At 40.5% G+C, this 15,612-nt stretch overlaps 1 protein-coding gene across 2 annotated transcripts in view; it reads left to right on the top strand.

Moving 5' to 3' along the window:
• The window catches only part of NSF (N-ethylmaleimide-sensitive factor), a 170,961-nt gene that overhangs the window by 81,104 nt on the left and 74,245 nt on the right, over positions 1 to 15,612 (top strand). The window lies entirely within an intron of this gene.

The raw sequence follows: 15,612 nt of genomic DNA on the forward strand, positions 1-15,612 counted from the left end.
CTTGAAAACCAAAGGTAAAATATTCATATTCATCTGCGATGCCTTTTTCTACAAGTGAGTGCACTGTTTAAAATTCAGCACTCAGGACTGGTTTGCACAACTGCAAAGAGGAGCTTGCAAGACTTGTAAATATGTCCTGACTTGCCAGTAGTCTCTTGATAGCCTCCCTTTTTGGCAAACGTGGTGAATCTGTCTGCATTTGAACTGGAAGCTACTTGGGATTCCCCTTTAAACATCAGTCATCATTCAAAGCCCACTTCACACTTCTCTCTCCTTACAGACCATGTTGCCCACAAAATAAATTAAGCACTCCTTGTTTTGACGCTAATTTGACAGAGATCATGTCTAATTTATTATCATCCTGCTTACTCTTGTGTAAAATCAATGTTCGCTATGGTGGGGTTTTCCCCCGCTTTCTCTTGGATACCTGAAAGTTGACCGACAATTTTTTTCTCAGTGCAGCTTGCCTCTGATAATATCTAAGGAAAACAAAGAAACTTTGCTACTTCTAAAATGAAAGAGCTTAACGAAAATAAAATTCCCCCCTTTTTGGATAATATTTTGAAGAAATTATAAACAATAAACATTACTGCTTATGCTTCCCCCCTTTTTTTAACTGAAAAAATAATTTTACAGTGCAGGTGTTATATATCTCCGAAATATTTTTGTACTTTCATTTTCATTAGGGGAGTTGAATATACCTTATCATAGAGAGTAATATACTATCCTACTTAGATACATAGATCAGAAACTGTTTCAGACTATTTGTAGCACATACTTTAAAGCCCTTAAGCCGTACTTATTATAAGCATAATCAGTGCCTGCCTGTCAGGACCTAGAGCTCAAACAGTATTCTGAATGGTGTATATTGTTGGAGGACAGCTAATTGCATCTGTTGTTTTTATTGTTAATACACTGTCGTGTCAAAACTGATCCATAGCTGACCCGCCAGTGTGTTTTCAGAAGCAGTGAATTGTCCATTTTCTTCCACCAAAATTTGAACCATGTACCTAGATTTGAACTATGGACCTTTGCACTATCAGCACAGCAGTAACCAGAAATAAGGTGTGAAGATGTGTACTATTAGTCTGTCACCAACTTAGAGGCAGAGGATGCACTGTGGCGTCCTAGCACTACAAATAACCTTTTGGGTGTTTTGACTCACTGCAGTCGAGTCCTAGCTGAGAGCCCTGTTGGTTTTCTAGGGCCGTAACTTGTCTGTCCAGGAGGAGGCTGCTGCTGCTGGATTGCAGCCTCCAGACAACTCCTTAAGGACTGCGCCGCCAGAGCTCAGTTCTTTCGGGTAAAGTACCCCAAGTCTGTCTCGGGGAAAGTGCAACCGGGGTGCTCCTTAGAGGCAAAGCTAGTGAAACTTCACATACTTTGACCACATTGTCAGAAGGGCTCAGGCCTTGGAGGAGGACGTCATGCTAGGAAAGTTGAAGGGTCAGTGAAAGAGAAGAACACTTCTAAGAAAATGGATCGACACAGTGACTCTCTATAGACTGGAGCGTATCAGAGATCATGAGTACAGTACGGATCGGTTCAAATCTCTTGTCCGTAGGGTCACTGTGAGTCATGGGCAGCTTGATGGCATCTAACAGCAATAACCCCAAAGTGGTCCCAGTACCTCTCGGTAGGACCAGATCATCTCAGGCAAGTGTCAGCAGAGCAGGGTATATGTATCCACTAAGAAGCTTTTTAGGATCTGGATTAAGAATGTCGAGAATGACTAGTTTTGAGGAAGACAAGAACATACTTATGATAAAACAGGAGTTTTTAAAAGATGACAAACACTTGTACACATGGAACTGATGATCATGGTAACTTAGTCTTCGGAACCCAAACATATTGACCTTAAATGAGCTTTGAAAGCTTCAGAAGTGGCGGTGGATTGCCACTGCCGAGGCATCAGAGAAACAGCAGGCCTGCTTTAGCTGTTAGTCTGCCTGAAAGAAATAGAGCTAGAGAATCCTGACTCACAGAGACTCTGTTGAAATCTTTGTGAAACTGCTGTGGTCCAGCTTATTGAGTACAATGTTAATTCAGAGGGTGGGGTCATCAGGGGGATGGGTATTGCATTTTGCAAAGTTTAAGTGACGGTATTGTTAGATAAAGTTCTCAAGGGCCAGATGGCCACAAAATCCTGTCTCAGAAAAATCTGGTAAGCAAAACAGTCATTTGTTTTCAAGGTTTACAGCCGCCCAGCAGTGACCTAATTCCCACATACCAGTTGGCAGCCTGGTTCCATTTCATCACTCATCTACAGCAAGATGATAAAAATAAGCTAATAGTAATAATTGCCAATATTTATGTACTCTTGCTTTGTGCCAGGAAATATGCTAACTGCTTCATGTATGTTATACTTAATCCTCATAATAGCGTCTCTGAGGTAGTTAACTATCATCATTTTCAGTTTATTGAAGAACTGGGTTCTAGGAAAGTTTAATAGTTTGCAAAGATTATACAGCTAGTAAGTAGAAGAATCAGGATTTAACATCCCAGGCAAGATGAGTTCAGGGCTTCCACTTTTAACAACATACATAAAACACCCCTATTTAATATAAAAGACTCTTATTCTGGTATCTTATCTGTCCTACTCTTTGATATTAAAATACATATTCTTATGTGAAATGGGGTGCTAGATGTCAGATCTTATTTTTTAAAAAATCTGTATCTTATAAAAACTAGGCAATCTGACAACAACATTTTTCCCAGTTGAGGAGGGGAAAAAAATCAAGGTTACTCGTTAGTAATGTTTAATATTCTCGGGAGGGTTTTAACCTGATTTATTTCCTAATGCATTTAATCCAGTCAATCTTCACCTTTCTGGCACCTGACCACAAGTCGTACTTTCAGCCCTCTTGACACACATCTATTGTGAAACGTAATCAAAGTGCAGTCTTTGTGGTTCATTTTCTAGGAAACCATTTAAAATGCTTTTTGACAAGGTGTCTAGAATGAGATACAAATCAACCTGATACTAAATTCCTTGCAGTATACGCTTATAGTGTGGTTCCAGTGTCTGTTTCACGTAAGTCTTTAGTAAACAGTAGTATTACCATTTTCTCTTTTTGTTCCTTTGATATTGAATCATAGTTCTTTCATGGTGATAATAAACATTATACCTCTTATTGTCACTAGTACTTGTAGAACAGTACATGAGAGACCGCCCCTCCCCTGGCATTCTGGGGTGGCCTGTGTGTTGTTGTGGTGCTAGAAGCTATGTCAGTGTTTCAGATACCAGCAGGGCCACCCATGGTACATGGGCTTCAGCAGAACTTTCAGACTAAAATAGATTGGAAAGCAGAATCTGGTGATCTCATACTGGAACGTTTTGCTGCTAAAAGATAATTCAAAAACAGTTGGAACAGTACATTGACACAGAATCGCCAGAATTTCAATATGGATTCAGAAGAGGTCATGAACTAGAAATATCATTGCTGATGCTGGATGGATCTTGGTTAAGAGTTTAAAATGTTCCACCAGGGCGAGCTCTGGTGGCCTAGTGGCAAGAAGGTGTACTGCAATCCCAGAGGTGCATAGTTCAAATCCACCAGATGCTGTGCTGGAGAAGGAGGAACAATCTCCTCCTGTACCAGTCAGATCTGATTTGACGGTACATACAACACACACACACACACACACACACACACACACATAAAATAAAAATAAAAAGCTGTTTCCTTTAAAAACAAAAACAAAAAAAAAACTTGATTTAAAAAAAAAAAATGTTCCACCAGATGCTCTGCTGGAGAAGGAGGAACAATTTCCTCCACTACCAGTCAGATCTGATTTGACGGTACACACACACAAAATGATAAAATTTAAAAAAATTTTTAAAAAAAGAGTTTAAAATGCAAGAAAGATGTTTATATGTACTTTATTGATTATGCAAAAGCATGCCACTGCCTCGTAATAAATTGTGGAAAACACTGAGAAGAATGGGAATTCTAAGAGACTTAATTGTATTCATGAGGAAATAAATGTCTACAGAGCAGGAGGCAGTTGTTTGAACAGGACAACAGGACAAATCGGGGGGAAATGTATCCCAGGGTTGTATCCTTCCACCACACTTGACCCATCTGTATGCTAATGGAACCCGAGAAACCCGGCATTAGGTGAAGAAGAATCTAGCATCAGGAGCAGAAGATTCATTAACAACCTACTGCATGAAGATGACACAGTCTTGCTTGATGAAGTGAAAAGAATTTGAAGCACTTACTGATAAAGATCGAAGATCGCAGCTTTCAATGTGGACTACACCGCAGCCCAGAGAAACCAGAAGTCTTCATGACTTTATCAAGAAGCAACATCATGCCCCTAATAGGGTGCATTGGCACAGTGTCGACAGCAGTTGTGAGGATAGTACAGGAAGAGGGAGAGAGAGGAGAGCATCCCTGCATCATCTTCCTCTGAAAACCCTCTGGAGGGCTAGCTGTGCGTCACTTCCAACTCAGCATCCCTGCTAGAGAGAAATAAATAGGAGTCAGCTAAAGAAGCTGTTGATCTTCCTTGTGTATGTTTTACTTAAGTAGGTGTTATTGACGACTTGAGCATCGATGGAGATAATCCTGCTGATAATCAGACCTCACACCTTACACCCAGGAAACTTTTCCTGACTTCTGCATTTTCCTTCACCTTTGCTGTTCGCTCTGGTCTTACCTAAGATGTTGCCATAACCGATAACTCCACTTCTCTGGGATCTCAGTTTATAGCATCCTGCGCTCCAGCTACCTCAGATTTTTTCCTTGCTTTAATCCCCGCCACCAAACCCAGCAAGTTTGTCTCACTAAATCCGCTCATTTACTGTTCTCACTTCTTCCTGATTTTCCCGTATTACCCAGTTAAGATTCCTTGTTCTAACCTTTTTGTCCTGTTTGCATGCATGTGGGTGCATGCACACACAGCCGCCTTCTGTGGCAAAGCCCCCAGTGTTTGAGTTCCTCAGGTCCCTGCCGACCGACCCTGTGCCAGTGCCCTGGCTGCTCGGTAGGACTTAAGAGAAGCACAAAACTGATCTCCTTTGAAACTTATGAACCAAATCTCAGATGAACCCTCAGTATTTCCTGGAATCAGAATTTCCTCCTCTCCCCTCTATCTTTCCCTAACCCGTTCAGATTTCCTCTCCTAGTCCCTGAGTCCACACCTTCTCTACCCTCTTCAAACCGAACACCCCTCTTCCCTTCCTTCATCCTCAGCAGCTGCTGGTGGCCGGGAATCCTATTTCACCGAGAAAATAGAAGCAACCAGAAAAGAGCTTCCTCATCTTCCCACCACCAAACAGATCATTTATCAAATATATGAAGGAAGGCAATATCCCTGAACTGTATTTACTCCTGTCTATATTCAAATAGAATTATCAACTTAAATTCCAAAAGCAAATATATAAACCTACTTGGGGCCATTTTGGTCTGTGCTTTGCTCTGAAACCTTCCTCTGTATAACATATTTGTGCCTTGCCCAGATAGCAATTAGGGATTTTTTTAAAAAGAGATGAGTAATAGAATCTGTTAGTATAACAAACAGATAAGTAATTGCATGTAGAGAGTTAAAAAAATAAGTACTTTGTTACTCTAGTTGATTATCTCCTCTCCTATGATAATTCTAACTTACATAAATTCTAGAGAAGGGAGGGAGAAATGAAGACTACTGGGAAATGAAGACTGAAGCTTCAAGCTGTGGGAAAGGAGCACAAAGAGTAATTGACAAGTCATGTGGTCATTTTTACCTCCCACTTTGAGTAGGAATGAGATAATAGAATCAACCTATAGAGATACTGACTTTTCATTTCATCCTGTTACACCTCATGTTGCTGACCTTTAAGATTCTGTTTTGTGGGGAAAAAAATAGTTAAAACATAACAAAATCAAGATTCTTATGCCAACCTTAATATCATTTATACTGAACGATTGGGTAAGAATCTGCATCTTGCCTGATGTTGAAAGTTGCTTATATAATGACAGTGAAAACAGCATTCGTACGATGACCTGAATTCCATGTGCTGAGCTCACTTACCTAATGTCATGTGTCTGCTGGTGCCCATTTCCCCAGGGCCCTGCTGCTTTCCAGACCTTTACTATGCTTCTCAGCAACCTTCTCATCCTTGTAAGTAGATGACCGGATTCCACTTCCATGTTTGGACAATCCAGCCATCCTAACTAACTCCAGCTTCCTTCCTCTTCTCGTGACTTCAGATGAACCTTAGTGGAAAGGTGTCCTAGAAAGCTATCTTCTAGTTCTCTTCTCTGTGTTACCTGAGTTCTTTAAAACTTGGTCTTGCTACTTGCTTATAATACTTCATTTCCTCCTCCAAACCTCAGTCCAAAATGGTGTGGCCTCAATTTAAGGCCTTGTGGTCAGACCAGCATGAACTTCCTTTCTCCAGGCCTCCTCTCCTGTCTGTACAGCATTTCTCTCCATTGTCGCATTCCTTATTCAGAATATGTGATGCTTCTCCATGTGCGAGAGCAGACCTTCAAAAATACTGAACCAGTAGTTGTTGTTGTTGTTATGTGCCATCAAGTCATACTCTTTTCTGAGGATTCAGCCTGTGTAAATATGGGGATTATTGCTTGGATTTCAATTGCTTTGCATCCTAAAGTTAAATAATCATTTTCGCTTTTTCACAATCGGGCTCTTCCTCTTCTGCTGCCCATTTGGAATCACTGTGGTTATCTATTTTATCTGTGTTCCCAGGCCAGGATAGATACTGAAGGTTACCTTTGAGTCCTCCTCTTTTTCTGCTATTTGGTCTCTGTGGCTAAGAATGATAGAAAGAGAATTGATACCTTTGAGCTGTGGTGCTGGAGAAGAATATTGAATATACCATGGACTGCTAAGAGAACAAACAGGTTCATCCTGGAGAGGGTGAAACCAGGCTGCTCCTTGGAGGCAAGGATTCTGAAGCTTCATCTGACATGCTGGATCAGTCTTTGGAGAGGGACATCATACTTGGGGGTACAAAGGGACAGTGCAAGAGAGGAAGACCCTGGATGAGGTGGATTGACTCAGTGACTGGGATAATGGGAGTAGGTGTATCAGAGACCATAAAGTGGCTCAGAATAGAGCAGGTTTCAGAGCTGCTGTACATTGGGTCACTATGAGTCACAAGCGACTCAATGGCACATAACAAGAATAACATTCCCTCTTCCCAAAGGACCAATAGACAACATCATGATAGATGGAGAAAAGATTGAAACTGTCAACAATTTAATCTTACTTACATCCACAATCAATACACCAGCAGTCAGGCGATCAAGAGATGTCTGGGAAAGTCTGCAGTCAGTTATCTCTCCACATTATTAAGGGTCAGTCATAGCAGTTTGAAGACTAAGTTGTGCCTGATTCAGGTCATGCTCTTTCCAGTCACTTGCTGTTCATCTGAGAGCTGGATAATGAATAAAGGTGACAGAAGAAGAATTATTGATGCCTTTGAACTGCAGTGCTGGAGAAGAGTAATCAATATCCCATGGACTACCAAAAAAAAAACATATATCTTGGAGAAAATACAGCCAAAGTACTCCTTGAAAACAAAGATGGTAAAGCTTTGTCTCACATACTTTAGACATGTTGCCAGGGGAGGCTCTTGCTTGGAGAGGGCCATCATGCTTGGAAAGGTGAAGGGACAATAAAAGAGAGGGAGACCCTCTCCCAGGTGTATTGACACAGTGACTGTAACAATGGGCTCGAGTGTATCAGAGATTGTGAGGTAGAACAGGGTGTAGATATGTTGTTCATAGGGTCACTATGAGTTGTATGTGACTCGATGGCACCTAACAACAATTCCCACTTTTTCAGGTGGCCTAGAGGTAAGGAACTGGATTACCAACTCACAGGTACATGATTCGAATCCACCAGCTGCTTCACAGGAGAGAGATGAGCAGTCTCCTCCCTTGTGATTTGCTGCCTCTGAAAACCCTTTGGAGGGTCCGCTCTGGGTCATCTCTGACTCACCAGCACGCTGCAACAGCATTCCCTTTTTCTACTTTTCATCTCTTGTATAAATTCTTTCAATAGTTTATAACCGAGGGCTTCTTGATTGGATTCTAAGGATAGACTTCAGTGGCTCTCAAAGTACTCTCAAAATTGTGTGCAGATTTTTGTGTCTACACTTAACTAGGAGAGTCACTAGAGTATTGCATAGCAAAGAAAGTGAGGTGAGAACCGATGACAGTTTGAGTGAGCCCCACTGGTGTGTTTCATTAAGTCTACCCTTTGCTGTTTTGTTCCCTGATCCGAGACACTGTAAGGGGACCTGAAGGGCTTATTTTAAAGTATCAGTCAGTCAGACTCTGGTGTCAGTCTAGCAGCCAGAGGTCAGAGGCTTCACCAATAGCACAGGCAAGAACAGCTCAGGAGGAAGCAGGCCATCATCGGGGTTTAGGCTAGGGATGTCCTCCTGAGGCCTCTGACTTGGTTTTTTTTTTCTATGCTTCTAGAGGAATTGGGAAGATTTTAATGCTTAACTAGACAAAAATTCAGAGCTAAGCCAGTGGGACATAGGGCTAATCCTGAAAAAGTTTCAGAGCCTTCCTCCAACTGGATTTCCACCCTCTGCCTCTTTGTTCTCTAGAGTTTTTTCTCTGCCTTGCCCCCAAATTTAGCTTTTAAACCTTAATTGTGTATCTTCCTTGATTAAAAACCTCCTATAATTTGTCCATGAAACCTGTTAAAAAACTGCTTGGGCTTTTATGTCAAGACGTTCCAAGGCTGGCTTCTGGCTTAATGTGCCAGCATCTTAAATCCTCCCTACTCCCTCCCTCCACTCCAGAACTCTACCCGTAGCGTGTTACTGCTGATGTTTGGGAGGACTCCTTCTGTGTCCACACCTCTGTACTTACTTTTCATCACACTGTTCTTTCCCTGTGGCTACCATTTCCACGTCCATGCTCAATCCTCAGTGTTCTACTCATCCTCCAAGAGTCAGATTGAAAGTTCTCTCTCTTCCTCTTGCTCTTGTCCATCCCTGATTTTCTGCTGTCAACTCTGGTGAAGGAAGTTCTGGTGGCCTTGTGGCAAAAAGCTGCACTGCAATCCCGAAGGCATGTGATTCGAGGCCACCAGCTGTTCCGAGAGAGGATAGGCATTCTCCTCCCATGCCATTAACTGCCTCGGAAAACCCGCCGGAGGAAGAGCTCTGGGTCAGTTCTGACTCGACAGTCTGCAAACACGATAACCTTTCAATTCTGGCAGAGTTAATCTTCCTTAGGTTCCTAAACTAATACATATCTCTGATGTGTCATGAGAATTTGAAGCACTTGCTGCAGAAGATCAAAGACTCTATAGCCTTCCATATGGGCTGTATCTCGACATAAAGGAAACAAACCCCCTCTTCACTGGGCCAGTAGGCAACATCATGATAGATGGGGAAAAGATTGAAGTTGTCAACAATTTCATTGTATTAGGCTCCATAATCAACATCCATGGTAACAGCAGTCAAGAAATAAAAAGAGTAGAAAAGAAAAGAAATCAAAACAACTATGAGATAGCATCTCACCCTAGGAACAATAGCAAAGTTCAACAGGGCAGTAAACAATAAATGCTGGCATGGTTGTAGAGAAATTGGAACTCTTATTCATTGCTGGTGGGAATGTAAATTGGTACAAGCACTATGGAAAGCTGTCTGATGCTTTCTCAGAAAGTTGGAAATAGAAATACCATTTCACCCAGCAATTCCACTGCTAGGAATATACCCTAAAGAAAGCAGAGCCACAGGAAGCTCTGGCGGCTTAGTGGCAAGAAGCTGCACTGCAATCCCAAAGGTACCCAGTTTGAATCCACCAGATGCTCTGCTGAAGAAGGAGGGGCAGTTTCCTCCTGTACCTGTCAGATCTGACTTGACGGTAAACACACACAAAAATAATAAAATAAAATAAAAAAAAAAGAAACCAGAGTCACAACTCAAATAGATGTATGCATATCCATGTTTGTTGCTGCATTATTGACAATAGCAAAGAGATGGAAGCAACCCAAGTAAGTGCCCATCAGTGAACAGATAGAAATACTTTGGTACATTCACACAATGGAATACTACACAGAATTGAAAACAATTAAATAGTACGCAACATTGAGGACATTATGCTAAGTGAAATGTCTCAGTCATACAAGGATAAATTCTGCATAGGACTAGCCTTCTAAAATAGAGCAGACATTAGGGGTAGGTTGGAGAGGGAATGGAGAAGTAGTGGATAGATAATAAACACTGAGTTGGAACAGATGAAAGGAAGATTTGTTTGAAAGGAATATATGATCATGCATTATATATATGAGGACAGTCTGGAATAAGGGGGGAGAAAATGTGCAATAATGAATAAATTTAAAAAAATAAAGTATCATTTTACAAAAAGAAATCAAAAGATGTATTGCACTGGGGAAATCTGTCAAGGACCTCCCCAAAGAGCTAAAGAACAAAGATGTCCATTGAAAAGCCAGGGTGCCCCTGATACAAACTATGATATTTTCTTTTGTTTCCTATGCATCTGAAAGTTGGACAGTGAATAAAGGTGATGGAAGAAGAATCAGGAATGCCTTGAATTGTGGTGACAGAGAAGAGTACTTAATATCCCATACACTGCCAAAATACTAAGAAGTCTGTCTTGGAGAATGTACGGGCAAGGTGCCTGTAGAGGCAAGGATGGTAATACTTTGGTCTCACATACATTGGCAGTGTTCTTAGGAAGTGCAATCCTTGGAAAGACGTCCTGCTTGGACAAGTGGAGAGTTAGAGAAAGAGAGGACGACCTTCTGCAAGATGGATTGACATCGTTACTGTCACAGTGGGCTTTTCCCAAGATAGTGAGGATGGTGCAGGATCGAGCAGGTTAGATGGTGCAGATCTGTTGTTCGTAGGGTCATTGTGAATTGTAGTTGACTTGACAGCATCTAACAACAACGTTATAGATAAATCCTCTCATCTTTCCTATTAAACCAGAAATACCCTGTGGGGAGGGACTCCCTTTTTCATCTTTGTATCTCTTAACACCTAGCTTAATGCTTAGTCCAAATAGGAGCTTAATGCATCTTTGTGGACTAGAATTGCTTGTGGAGAAGTTTCCTGACTCATTTAAAATTATAGACCAGTGCTTGTTTAATAAGTAGGAACAGGCAGTAACAACAATAACAAAATCCTATTTCCTACTGCTTATTCAACTAATTCCTCCCTTTGTGGAAATGAATTTTTAAAATCTTCATTTATTAGTATATATTTTTGATATTTTTTTTCATTCCTAAGAGAATTTTAGTTCTAATGCAGACTAAAACTTCTATGACATGCCTTTGGATAATATATTGAATAGATTCTGTCATCTCAGAGATCTGTATTCTACATAGTCATTTTCATGGCTTCATGGTAATATTTTGTGACTTTGAGCCAGTTTATTTCAAAACACAACGAATTGAGCATTTTCCATGTAATAAACATGTGGCATGTGAACCAAGGTTATTTCTAATAATTAAGAGCATGAGAAAGTTCTTGAAGGGAAAAGAAAGATAAAGACCTGGCTAATTACTAAGGAGAATGGAAAGTGAGCTGAAAAAATAGTGAATGTATTATTGAGAAAGCATTGAGACCAGACCTGAGATTGAAAGCCAGCCATTGTGGAGGTGTCCGTCAGCACAATGGCAGCGGCGTTTTCTCCAGCTGTTCTCTGTGGCCAATCAGCAAGTACCGTAAGTTACTGTGTTGAAGACCCTAGGGACAGGTATAAGGGAAATTTAGGAAGAACAAGGAGTTAAATATGGATTACATCAAGAAAACAAAAGTCATCACTACTGGGCCATAAACAGCATCATGATAGTTGGAGAAAAGATTGAGGTTGTCAGCTGTTTCATTTTACTTAGATCCGCAGTCACCACCCGTGGTAAAATCAGTCAAGAAATCAAAAGACCATTTACACCGGAGAAACCTGCTGTCAAGGACCTCTCCGAAGTGTTAAAGAGCAAGGATGTCAGTTGAAAGTACACCTGATTCAGGCCATGGTATTTTCAGTTGTCTCTTATGCCCTTGAAAGTTGGACAGTGAATAAAGATGATAGCAAAAGCACAATGCCTTTAATCTAGGGTGTTGGAGACGAATACGGAATATCGCATGGATTGCCAAAAGAACAAATAGATACAGCTTGGAGGAAATACAGCCAAAGTGCTCCTTTGAGTCAAGGATGATCAAACTTCATTTCACACACTCAGGGCATGTTATCATGGGGGCCAATCCTTGGAAAAAAGCATCATGCTTGGAAGAATAGAGGGTCAGCAAACAAGAGGAAGGACCTCAACAAACTGGATTAGCACAGTGACTGTAACAGTGGGCTGGAGTCTATGAGACACCACGAGAATGGCCCAGGCCAGGATGGGGTTCAGACCTATTGCTCATAGAGTCGCTGTGAGTTGTAGTTAACTCAGAGGCATCTAACAACATCAACCACCAGGAGTTGGGAGTACTTTAAAGAAAATGCCTATGTGGATACTTTCAAATCATGATGGTAGCTGTTAGTTTGGAGGGGAACTCGAGGAACCAGCTCCCAGAGTCCCCATCAAATGTGTCCCAGTGGTTTGGGTGCTGGCAGTGCCTGGTGAGGTCAGCCTCTAGAAGTTCAAAAAATATATCTATTTAGCTCTCTGCCACTGTTGGAAGAATGACCCAGCTGCTGAAAATGTTTTATTGGCATATGGTTTGGATAGAAATTTACACTCTGATGAAAAAGGTGAAGACTTTTAAGTTTTCAAGGTTTCCACTAAGTTCCCCATATCTTTGTTAACCTAAGTGTAGAGTTCATTATTTTCTTTTTTCCCCCTTGAGATTTTAATGAAAGTTTATAGAGAACTTGAATTTCCATTCATTCATTGTTGCACATTTTCTTCCCTAACCCATCCCCAGTTCGCTTTTCTCTTTGGAAAAAAAAAATCTTCATGGTTGTACAGTTCCTCCCCCACTCCACCCCCAGCCCCAGACCACTCTACTGTGCCGCTCTCATTCTGGACTGTTGTCATGCAAATAATACCTAATCATATATTCCTTTTTTTTGGTATATTAATCACTTTTTTATTGTTGATATTTATCCCTTTGATTTAGAACCACTAGTGTCTTCCTGAAAGCTAAACATCTTTTAAGTAGTATGGGCGGTTTTCCTTACCCTTTGAACATAAGTCTTAAAAACACAGCTTGTTCTGATTCTAATAATACAATTCTCTTTTTCTAAATTTTCACATTACAAATTTGTTCTATTGCTTATTTTTGAATGTGTAGAATGACACTTTCAACATAAAGTGATTCATTTTCCTTACAAACATTTTCACTGACTTTAAAAACAATGAAGAAAATAATAAAAAAATATGGAACGCTTCACGAATTTGCGTGTCATCCTTGCGCAGAGGCCATGCTAATCTTCTCTGTATCGTTCCAATTTTAGTATATGTGCTGCCAAAGCGAGCACCATAGATTCCTTTTATGCAGTTCTTTCCCTCAGTTTCAAGATTTTAGGGGACTCCTTTCTTGAAACAAAGAAATAATTACCTAACAACCTAAAGGGTCTCTCTTCTCAAATCTTGAAGTTACAAATAGACTTGTCAATTATTTTAATTATTAAAACATTAAGTTATATATTGTTGCTGTTGTTGTATACTGTAGAGTCAAAACCAACCCGTAGCTGCCCCTCCACCGGGTTTTCAAGGCAGTTAATCGCATGGGAGGAGACTGTCCATCCTCCTATAGAGTAGCGGTGGCCTCCAACCACATGGCCTTGGGACTGCAGAGCAGCTTCTTGCCAGCAGAGCTCCCAAAGAAGTTATATATTAAGCTTTAATAATCTTCATTGTGCAGGTGTTAGAACCTTGCTTGCTGAAAGTTAGGAAGGCTTGAAATACTCGTTGCAGAAGATCAAACATTGCAGCCTTCTATATAGATTACATCTCATCGTCAAGAAAACAAAACTCCTTGGAACTGGACCAATAGGCAACATCATGATAGACGGAGAAAAAAAAATTAAAATTATCGATGACTTCTTCTTACTTGGATCCATAATCAATACACTTGCTACCAACAGTCAAGAGATCAGGAGATATAGTGTATTAGTGTAGTCAGGGACCTCTCCAAATTATTGTGAAGCAGTGATGTTAATTGGGGGACTAAGGTACTCTTGATTCAAGCTATGAGCTTTTCACTCACCTGCTATACGTCCAAGAGCTGGACAGTGAATAAGATGACAGAAGAATTGATGCCTTTGAGTGTGGGAGAAGATTACTGAATATTCCATGGAACCGCAAAAAAAAAAAAAAACAAAACAGCAGATACATCTCGGAGAAGGTGCAAGCAGAGTGCTCCTTGGACGCAAAAATGATAAAAGTTTTGTCTCAAATACTTTGGACATGTTGTCAGGAGAGGATGTCCCTTGGAAAGAGACACCATGGTTGGAGAAAGGTGGGAGGATGGCCAAGGAGGGGAAGATGCTCAACCGGGTAGACTGCCCCAGTGAGTGCAGCGATGGGCTTGAATGTGGCAGAGATTGTGAGGATGGCACAAGATAGAACAGGGTTACGTCTGTGCTTTGTAGGGTTACTATGAGTTGTACTCAACTTGACCACACCTAGCAACAACAACAGTAATCCATTATTGTAATTTTTCTTAACGATACAATCTTTCCGGTTTTTATTCCAAATGCAGACAAACACTTTTCCAAGGAAACATATGGTTTCTAATACATTTCTAGATTTTTTTTTAAAAAAGGTAGTTTTAAGTTTAACAGTGAAATCCAGAAATTCATTATTTCACAAGTGCTTTTTGTTGGTGTAGTATAAAGAAAAAGCTCATCAGAAGAGAGGCATGTATCTTAACTATGAAACTGCTAGAAAGGTGAGGATTTCTAGAGTAAGTGAACAGAGACTACAGGTCATTTAAATCTTGAATGGAGTAAACAGTAGTGTGGCGTAGAGGGGGGAAACTGTGGGGAATTAAGTCATTAAGTGCCGATAGTTTATATTTTACTGTTACTAGTGCCTATAAACCATTGCCCATGAAATTTTGGACATTACTTTCTCTTGAGATTTCATCTTCATGTGGGTTGCCCTAAAAAGAATAGCCTCACTTAGGTTGCATTAGTCACACGAAGTAGGATGTTAAACTTTATCCACAAAATCTTTAATAGTCACCTGAATCCTATGGATTATTCGATACTCCTCCAACTCACACATGTTTCTCCTTTTTTCAAGTGCATGTAGTGGCACGTGAGCCTGTTATTTCTATGACTAAGGTATAGTTTCTATAGCTACTGGATCATAATAGATTTGTTTTGGGTCAGTTTGCCTGAAACAGGCATTTTCACCCTAATTGTAAATGAATGGATAATGAAAAAGAATTTAAATGTCTACTTTGATAAAAGAGTTCAAAGTGTTAATTATAAATGATAATTCAAGAGTCCTTTATGTAGACCTTTAATGGCAGGCTTTTCTGTCCATCATAGTATGGGTATAGGAATTGTGTCTGGCTTTACTATAAAAAAGAGCCTCAGTTGTTCCTGTTGTTTGATTTGTGACATGTCCCTCTATGAGGTGGATTGATTCAGTGACTGCGATAATTAGGATGGGAGTGTCAGAGACAGTGCGATTGGCACAGGACAGAGC

Source organism: Elephantulus edwardii, unplaced genomic scaffold, assembly GCF_000299155.1.
Source record: "Elephantulus edwardii isolate Elephantulus edwardi_28Jun2011 unplaced genomic scaffold, EleEdw1.0 scaffold00216, whole genome shotgun sequence".
In the NCBI taxonomy this organism is placed as follows: Eukaryota; Metazoa; Chordata; class Mammalia; order Macroscelidea; family Macroscelididae; genus Elephantulus; species Elephantulus edwardii.